This window comes from Myiozetetes cayanensis, unplaced genomic scaffold (genome assembly GCF_022539395.1).
Source record: "Myiozetetes cayanensis isolate MyiCay16 unplaced genomic scaffold, myiCay2020 scf12, whole genome shotgun sequence".
In the NCBI taxonomy this organism is placed as follows: Eukaryota; Metazoa; Chordata; class Aves; order Passeriformes; family Tyrannidae; genus Myiozetetes; species Myiozetetes cayanensis.
The window spans coordinates 15,605,813-15,615,816 of NW_026086826.1; the positions used below are offsets into that span (position 1 = coordinate 15,605,813).

Below are 10,004 nucleotides of genomic sequence, written 5' to 3' on the forward strand. Positions count from 1 at the left end.
ATTGGGGTGGGCTGAGTGTTCATCTCCCCAGGCTGGGTGCCAGAGCAGCAAGCATTGGTGCTGGGGAGGAGTGAAGGGGGCTCTTACTCATATGTGTTCAGAGGAGGCTGCTTGTGCTGTTCCCTTCAGAAGACATGTGGAGATACTGAAGCTGGAGCTTTGTGTGACCCCAAGGAAACGTCCAGAAGTACTGAGGGATTCATCAGGTGTCATCAACAGACAGACAGACATAGTTGAGGTGGGTGACCAGCACAGGCAGAGTAATGCAACTTGCAGAGACCTGGCTGGCAGCAGACAGTGCTGGTAATAAAACACCTTAGTGAAAAATCACTGGTAGGTAGCACTTCACCATTAAATGCTTTTGCTAAATGGGTGAGTGTTTTCTCATCCCTCACACATCACCAGAGGGGGTAACGCTGCTCTGTTCAGTCACAGCAAAGCTGCCTTTGATAGCATGGAGTAGTACCCAGTTTTTACCCCTCACTGTGGAAGTATGGAGAGATCCTAAAGAGAGAAAACAAAGGATCTAGGAGTTGTAGCTCAGTTGGAGAGAATGACTTGCTCATGCTTTTTTCCTTTCCTTCCTGATGATCTCCAAACTAGCATATCTTGTTCTCCCACCTCTCAAGCTGCAGGTCCACAGTATATCCTTGAATGCTCTTCTGCTCTCCAGCTGCTGTTTCTGCAAGGACCAGTCTCCTGAGGCTCTGCACTGTGTCTGGCTGCTCACAGGAGAAAGAATCTCATCTGTTTGTGGGTTCAGATGCTCAGGACAAGCTATATTCATTAGCCCTGGCAGGTAAGGGCACAGCATAGTGTCACTTCTTTGTCTCTGCTGGTTATCCAGCCCCATCAGATAAGTGGTCTAAATAGGGTAGGTCTAATGGAAAATCTCCCTTGACAGAAGGACTTCTGTGAGCTAAGAAGTCCTTGCAATTTCTTTCATCCCTAATTTTATGATAAATTAATTATCTGTATTCAACTTGGTTTTTTGTTTGTTTGTTTCTGGGTTTTTTGTTTGTTTGTTTGTTTTTTGTTCTTTGGTTATTTTTTCCCCTGTGCCTTTTCCTTTACTTTCTCTCCCTGTTACTCGTTTTAAATATTCAGGTGTGTAATGCTTTCCTGACCACAAACGTCATTCAGAAGGAAAACAGAAGTTTAAAAACCTGACATCACTCTGAAGTTCGTTCATGGTGTGGGTGTAAACCAGACCCAGCTTTAACAACACAGCACACTTTCTGCTGTGGCTGCCTCTCTTACTGGTAATGGAAACAGAAGAACATTACTTTTTTCCAGAGCATCATCGTGAATCCTTGTGAGTAGCAATGATGGTCCTGGAGTGCAGTGCCAGGGTGATCTTTAGAAAGGTATAAAGCCGTGCCTGCCCGTGAAGAAAGGGGGCTGCACTCTGACCTCTGACGACGGCAGGGAACAATGCCAAGGTGAAGCCCGAGCTGTCTGCCGTGAGCCGGCCCGTCAGCACTGCGCGGCACGGCCCCTCCGAGGGCTCTGCGTCCGCCCCGCACCGAGCCAGCCCAGGGCAGAGCGGGCTCGGCCCAGCGCCAGCGCTGCCCTTTCCCCGCCGCTCCCCTCGCACAGCACCCGAGTGCCTCCTGCCGGCCGGCCGCTCCCAGGGCTCTTCCCAAGGGTCCATCCCCACCTGGTTGCCGTGGCCTCCCAACGCCCGCTCGGGCCGTGCCCCCGCAGTGCGCTCCGACGGGGCCGGGCAGTGTCCGGGGGGATGTCCCGGCGGTGTCCGGGGGGGGTTGTCCCGGCGGTGTCCGGGGGGGTTGTCCCGGCGGTGTCCGGGGGGTTGTCCCGGCGGTGTCCGGGGGGATGTCCCGGCGGTGTCCGGGGTTGTCCTGGCGGTGTCCGGGGTTGTCCTGGCGGTGTCCGGGGGATTGTCCCGCCGGTGTCCGGGGGGATGTCCCGCCGGTGTCCGGGGGGATGTCCCGCCGGTGTCCGGGGGGATGTCCCGGCGGTGTCCGGGGGGGTTGTCCCGGCAGTGTCCGGGGGTTGTCCCGGCGGTGTCCGGGGGGATGTCCCGGCGGTGTCCGGGGGGGATGTCCCGGCGGTGTCCCGCCGTCCCGCAGTGGCACCTGCTGCCGGGGCCGAGCAGCCCAGGGTTTAAACGCCGTTTGCCAGCGACGGGGACCGTTTGTTGCACTCGATCCATGACCCGCTCGCTGGTGGGATTTCGGTAGGATTGCGAACCTGATGCCTTCGTTCCAGCGGGGTTCTGCCTGCCTGCCTGAGGATCTGGCCCATTAAGTGAAAGGACAAATGCCTGTAGAAACACCTTCCTGCAGGCACAGCAGGCGGCTGTGCAGCACTCACTGGGGTGGTCTGCACGGAGCCCTGATCCAGGTCATAGAACAGCTGTAGCCTGAGGAGAGTTTATTTCCCAAGCCCGATCATCTTCAAAGTATATCTTTGCAGTAATAGAAAGGACATATTTCTCCTTTGCAGTTTTTACGTCACTCATGATGCAAGAGTGACCTAAGTAAGAATACTTTCTTAGTGCTAGGTGTAGCAGTCATTTTATAAAAGGTATTGGAAGATACCAGTGAAAGGCTGCAGTCATCTCTGATGGATTTCAGGGCATGGCAGAAAGTCTGTTACTGGTTCCCTTTGTTCTTCCAGATAAGTTAATCATAACCAGGGCTCCCATGGCAGGTCCTGAGCCCACTTGGGCCAGGCTGCTCCCTGTGGTTGTGGCCAGCCCCAGCTGTTGTGTTACTATGAGGCCATGACTACATTGTTTAATAATTTTGCTTTTGTCTTCCTTTGCAGAGCTGTTAAAACCAGCAACAGTCAAGCAAACAGAACAAGACTGGGAATGCTAAACATGGCACCCTCAAAATCATATGAGCAAAGCAGCGAAAGAACTTATTTACCCTCACACCCTGAGAACAACCTACTAGCGCAGGTGATGGATGATGAAGGATGGGGTGGGCCTGGAGCTTGCTGGAGAGTCTGGGAAGGACTAAGGCTGCTTGGCTGGATGAGCTTGCTGCCGGGTGTGTGCTGCAGGGGGTGGCCTCCTTCCTTCCCCATTTCCTGCAAGGGAAGGTAGGATGCTGGGTAAGGATGTAAGAGGGGAGAAGGAACATGTTAGTGAGCATCTTCCAAAGACATATTTCATTTGCTTCGAAGATCTGTTCTCTCTTTTCTGTTAAGGATATGGAAATTGACTGCATTGTGGGCTGCAGTCATGTGGATGTTGGGTTTTCTGTTATGACTAAGGATTCAATACTGTGTAGCACCCTATAATGTGGTCTGATAGGACATCTTCAGTTTACCACTGTAGACAAGTTTCTTTGATTGCTTTGTGACTGGTGCAATTGGAAACATATTCCAAACACAATGATGGGAAGAAAGGGAGGCCTATATTTCCCTTCAGTGCTCTCCATGTGATCTATCTGGATAGTGTACCCATGCAGTTTTCTGTGGTTCTTTTGCATACAGCTACCCCCGAGTGAAGTAAAAGTCTCTCTGCTTTCTTGACATAATAGGAGCTATTTCTTCAAGGCATGGGGCTTTCCAGGTTAGTAACAAAACTATTATTGTGTTTCTTAAAGGTAGAGCTTCTACAAGAGTAGTTCATAAACAACAGTGTCATGGGATGTTTTCAGAGCAACTGAAGGTCTGCTTCACTTCCACAGAGATCATGAAAGTCTTGCTGTTAACAATACCCTGCTTCACCTCCACTTGTTATTCCAGCAGAAGAGACATCTCTCATGGTCCTGTGTCACATCTGCAAGCCCTTTGGGCTGCTGATCCCTGTCCTTTGTGAAGCTGTGCCAGGCACTGATTTATCAGTGATCCAGCAAAATGCTGCATCCTGCCTTAAAATTCCTGAAGACAGAAAATTAATTCATAAGCTTTGGTCTGCAGGTGTCAACACACAAACCTGCCTGTACAGGTGGGAGAGTTCAGTCCTGTCCATCAGTTGCATTCCGTGCTTTCAAAGACCTGTGTCAGCATTTTTCAAGCCTGTACACACTTGAATTGGAACATGAAGAAAACATTCACAAAACTCAAGTAAATGAACTGGTGAAAAAGTCTTGAAAGAGCAAAGTGGAGATCCAGCAAATGTGTATGTCTGATCCATTCTACCCTTTCCATACACTACTGATATGACATTCTGAAAGTCTTCTGAGCAAAGACACACCTGTGGTGTCCAAACCAGGTGAGATCTGGCAGGTTGGCATCCTGGGGGCCCATGTACCGCACCACTGTAACGTGCGCTGCCCTTCAGCAGCAGATTTTGTATTAGCTTTGAGACAAACTGCAAACTACAAAAAAAATACAGCCATGGATTTGCTCCTGAGAGCACAACAAGCTTGTCCTGGGTATAGTGACTTGTAGCTCTTTTCCAAATGATCCAGCTCTAGGAAAAGAAAATATAAGGGTCTTGCACTGATGGGATCTCAGTGATTTGAGGATTAGGCTGTACTTAATGGCTCTGCTAATTGAGTGGAAAGACCACCTCTGCTCTGCTTCTGCTCCTCCTGTTCTTTCTAGGACCATAAAGGAGGAGGTGAGGGCACAGCCTACCTCCTGCATGCGGGCAAGTGAAAGGGGAGGAGAGCACCCTGTTTTGCTTGTGTCTGCCACAGCCTGGACACCAGCAGTGTGGAGCTCGCCTTGTCCTTCCCCCTCCCCAAACCCAGCAAACTAGGCAATATTTCTCAGACACTTTCTGCCCACCTAGATTTAGGAAATCTACAGAGGAATAAATAACACAAAAAGAGCTCAACAGGTCTGAATTCAAGGGATTTCCAGCTTTCCCCAACCCCAATTTCTGAAGCTGAGACTTCATCCCAGTTCATTACATGCTTAAAGCAGAGATCAGCTCTTCCTTCCTGTTCATGCAGCTCTGGGAAAACTGGTTGTACTTTTGTTCAGAGAAGAATAAACAGCAACCACTGACATGGTCAGCTTGTTTCTACCATCATCACTGATCTCGATCTGTCAACTGCTTTTGCTGCTTATTTGTTGGCAAAGACACTCAAACCAAAGGTCCTTTGGGAGACACAAATACAATAGAAGGAAACATTTGCCTGATGTCTGATGTTACCGCAAAGAGCTGGCCAGTGCACATAAAAATATTGGACTTAGGATGGAAAATTTAATGGGAAAATTTCAGGAACAGGACTTGTACTTCTCAGTGCCTATCTGCTCCCTGACATATGCCTTTTTCAGCACAGTGGTACCTCTACAGCTGAAAGGCTTTGGGGCTCAGCTAGCCAGGGTACTAGTCATAGCACCTCCCCTAGTCGTTCCCTGTTTTCTATTCCCAATCCCATAGTGTTGTTCAGACTTCCAGACAGCTGTTCCCATTTGAGTAGTCCTGATGTGGAGTACAATTTAAACCCAAGACACCAACCATCTAATCCTTCAGGAAGTTCTTCCTTAGATGCATTTTGGGTCTTCCCTCTTGCACCAGAAACACCCTAATTCAGACACAAGCTTCAACTGATCTGTGCTGCTGCTGCTTATCCTCAAGAGAGTTCCTGTCTGTGTGTGAAATGAAAGCTAGTTATAAAAGAAGAGAAAAATCTACCCCAAGTGGATTCCCTGGGTTTGGACACGAGGCTGTGGGGCTGTCTTGAACCCCAGGAGATTAATTTCTGGTTATGCAAACAAGCTCTGGATGGAAAATGTTGCCTGCTGAGGCTGGCTACTCCCACCACAACTAATGTGTAGAAACTTGGTGTAGGTGGAGGTTGTGTCTCTGGGAAGTATTGTGATGGACCACTGTCAGTGCAGGAAACCTACAAAAAGGGGCATGGTCAGAGGTCAGTCAGGCTGTTTTCAGTGGATTTACTGCAGATTTAGTAACATTTCATTGTTATTTTATATGTATTCAGCTTTACTGATTAGTCATCCAAGCAAAGGGGTTTGCAATGGAAGCTACTGCAGATTAGGAGGACACTGTATATGAGCACCAGCAGAGCTCACGCCACAGCAGCACCAAGCACAGGGTTGTGTAATTTCAAAGTGAGAGTACCTGTCTCTCACCCTCTGTTGCACTAACCTGAGTTTATTTTGCCAGTGGAACTCCTACAGAAAAGACATGTATGGCTGTTTTTGAAGTGGAAAGACAAAAGAACTTGTTGATAGCACAAGGACAAAGCGACAAACACATTAGAAAAGGTGGGCAAGAAGTGTTTAAACACAGGTTCAGCAACACATATTCAGATGGGAAGAAGACATTCTGCAATAAACACAGGTAAGACAAGCTGTTCTGGAAGGGAGGTTGAGATAGTGGGGGGATTGAGAGTTGAGGGTAACAGCACAGACACAGAGTTTTTTCCCGAGGTTTGGAACTAAGGGAGAGAAATTTAGTATAGGGAAAACCAGTAATATAGAGCTACCAGTCTCCTCCAGGCCAGTATTGCCACAAAATGCTGTTTGGAAACTAGATAGATATGAGAAGCTTTCTCAAATACTGGGAATCAGGAAAGAGATGGTCACAAAGCTAACTTGAAATGATGCTGTTCAAATGGCAGGAGGTTACAGAGTTGGAAATCTGGAGTCTAAATATATGGATAACAGGACAGCACAGTGTGCAAAAAGCACATAAAAGAACACTGCAAACAAGCTTAAAAAAGACTTGGTAATGTACTGATCTCAGAGTCCAGAGGTGTCACTACAAAATAACGAAGTGTGGCCTCACTTTTCCTAACTTGAGAACACACATGCAAATTACTCCAGGCTGCATTAACAAGAAATGTGTGGAGCTGAGACTATAGAAATGTATAACACGTGCCAACCTAGCAGCCAAATGTGAGCTCAAAAGTCACAGAGGGTAGGGGAAGACTCCAATAAGCTATGAGACCTTCTTGTTAAAAGATGAGCAAGATTGGGAAGCACAAGAAAACTGTTAACGTTTTGCTGAGTTCTCAGATCTGAGTCTGTTACATTAATGTTGGAAGTAAAATAACATGATTTTATAATATGTTTTCAACTAGTCATTTGACAGCTTTCCACAGATGGTCTGCAGTATGTATAAAAATGTAATACAAGTGGAAAATTCCTTTCCTTTATAGCATCCTTATGTGCTCTCTCATGTGCCCACCTCCTGTATGTCCTGCACTAACAGTTTTAAATGTTACAGTTTTGTGACCACTGTGATTTTATGGTGGTGAGACAAGGCTGGAGAAGTGGAGGCAGAAGAAACGGAATGAGAAAGAATGATGTTTCCAATAGGAAAACAGAGTGGAAACGCAAAGGACTTGCAAGGAAAAGCAAGGGGGTCAGTGAAGACGGTGTTAGTAGCACTCAGTTTATCTAGGAAAAGATAGGAGTTGGCTGAGATGCAAGGTGGAGAAACACCCATCAGGAGAGGGGACCAGCATAGCTGTAGATGTTAGCTGAAGCCTTTGGCAGAGGAGATGGTCTCTAGAAGGTCCCCCAGGAGATGTTTGTGTCCTTCACATGAGAGGAAGGAGTGGACAGGGGTGCTGGAGACTCCCATGTGGAGAGGGCCGGGCACAGATGTGGCATAGAAGGATGAACAGTGTGCCTGGGATGGGGATAGAGGGAGAACACCAGCATCCTGTTCCACAGGTCTGCATGGAAAGAAAGAAGGTGGCAGAGAGGAAAAGCAATTCCGTGAGACAGGAAGGAATACGACTTCAAAGGGAATTTGCAGTTAATGGCATCAGAAGCAGCAAGATAGTCAGGAGGATGGGGATGGAGAAGTGAGAGGCTGTGAAACTTACTGATGCAGGCACTGGGATAAAGGTACAGACCAGGGTTGTTAGGCTGAGGGTGAAGTTAGCTGTGGTCCTGGCTGGAATCTCCCATTCAGAGGACAAGGAAGAAGAAAGGTGGGTAAAGATGAGATTTGGAGACAAGGATTGGTTATAATGTGCTTACCTTGGAGGACTTGATGAAGGGACCTGAATGAAAGTGAGATTTTGGAGAGGTAAAAGAGTGAGTAGGGCTAAAGAGTGAGTAGGGCTAAAGGAACAAACTGTTAGGAGGTAGGAGGAGACACAGTTTCTGGGATATTTGTATAATGAAGAGCAGAGAATGGGAAATGCTGTTGACTGTGTAAGAGCCAGGGAGGGTGCAGGAGAGGGGCAAGACTGGCTCAGACACAGAAGAAATAGAACTGGAAGAGAAGATGGAGCAAGAGGCGCCAGGGAAGAGCAGAGAAGATGTGAGTAGTAGGAAGATAAAGAGGAAGGAAAGAGTACAGCAGTGCAATAAAGCTTTGTGTGGCTGAGGAGTGCAAGAGAAAAGCGGGTGGGAGTCAGAGAGCAGACTTAGTGTGAAGGTAGAAAGGATGGCGAGATGGAGTTATTCCAAGGTGGGAGGGAAGGGGAGAGACAAATGAATAGGCAAATTATAACTAATGCAATAATTAGCTGCTACAGCAGTAACTGGATTGTCACCCAAAAAAAAGAGGATGAGGCAGGGAGTTGGTGAGTGAGGGGGTGGTATGATCGGGCTGGCAGAGGAGCAGAGGGGGGCTGAGCCCAGTTGGGGGGCAGAGGCAGCTGGCAGAGAGCAGCAGGAGCAGATGCTGGGGCTGCCGTTCCTATGGCAACATACGAAGTTAATGCAACAAGTGTAGCAAAGTGGCAGCGTTAGCAGGGGACCGCTCAGTTCATTTCCATGTCATGCTCCTCAGGGTGGGAGTGGGGCCATGCGCCATCGCTGGGTATCAAGGCAGCAGGGCTCAGCCCCTGCAGAAACCAGCACAAGTTACTGTCATGTTTTGAGGCCAGGCCCCCTCACTGCTGAGAAATGGATGTCCTGTGCTCTGTTTCCTCAATCCTAGGCATCTCAAAGCCCAGCAGAGCGAGAGCTCCTGAGCGTCTTGCCAGCAGCAGGGTTCGTGCCTGCTACATGAGGGGGCAGCTCTGCGGTGTGTGGGCTCTGGAGGGGGGGATGGAGGAGGGAGGATTCCGCCCCTCCATCTGTCGTGCCCATGCACCACGGGGTGGGGGGCTTAAATACTCCATGCCCTGGCTCACCGTGGCCTGGGCAGCTGGCACATAACCTCCAGGCACCTGCAGTGAGTGGGGCTGTCATAGCACAAGGCCAGTCTGCCTACAGCAGGCAGAAAAAGCACGTATATTTTACAGGCTGGGGCCTTATCATTGTGTTTCTTCACTCATTAATTTTTGGCAGAATTTTCCCTTCCTCTCCAATAGTATCTTCTGTAATTCATTGCTTTGGGTCTGCAGCTACTCTGCAGCATTATGCTCATGTCCTACGCTAAACAGCTGGAGACAGAGCACAAAGACCAATTCTTCTGTTCAAAGAAGTCGCCTCCTAACGCACTGACACTGCCGACAGACAGAACGTCCCTGCAGGGTATCCAGCAAGGATGCTGCTCCGTTTCCCTTTAAGAAGAGACAGCTGGCAGGAGGAGGCTGACCCTGACAGGCTATGCTGTCCGGGCTGCTCCCACCCCCCGGAGCCGCCTGTCTCCCAGGAGATCCACCCGCCCCCCGCAGCAGCGCTCGGGCTTCCCGCGGGATTCCAGCTGCGGTTGGCAGTGCAGCCACGTCCGACAGCAGAGGGAGCTCCGGGGAAGGAAGAGGAGCAGGCGAAGCCCGGCAGGAGCAGCCCCGGGAAGGAGGGAGGCGGGCAGAAGTTGTGCAGAGGTAACTGCGGGCGGCTCTGCTGCGCCAGGTAAGGAGCTTTTAACAGCATAAAGGGATGAGGGGGAACGGGCCCTGCGAGAGGGAGTAGTTGAAAAGCAGCCACCATGGAAACGAAATGCCAGAAAAACTGTAGGTATAAGAAGACAAGAAAAAGAGACACACAAAAGAAGTGTCTGGGTGTTCTTTCTCTTGCAAGATTTAAGACCTAGGCTAACTTCAGGGTATCTGGTGCTAAATAGCTGTAAGGAGGAGGAGGGTATCTTAGTTACTTGGAGTGATTTCAGTGTATTTAAATGCTAAAAAGCTCTGGCTTTTTTTTTTTTCCTTTTTTCTTTACGAGGAGAATGCCCCATGTTGAACACTGCTCTCAAG

At 49.0% G+C, this 10,004-nt stretch overlaps 1 long non-coding RNA gene across 1 annotated transcript; it reads left to right on the forward strand.

Annotated features, from left to right (window-relative positions):
- Positions 1–633: 633 nt before the first annotated feature.
- On the forward strand, positions 634–6,722 carry LOC126635314 (uncharacterized). The gene is made up of 3 exons (XR_007627666.1): positions 634–799; positions 1,108–1,262; positions 2,794–6,722. It is a non-coding gene; the product is annotated as an uncharacterized LOC126635314 (long non-coding RNA).
- The last annotated feature ends 3,282 nt before the right edge of the window (positions 6,723–10,004 follow it).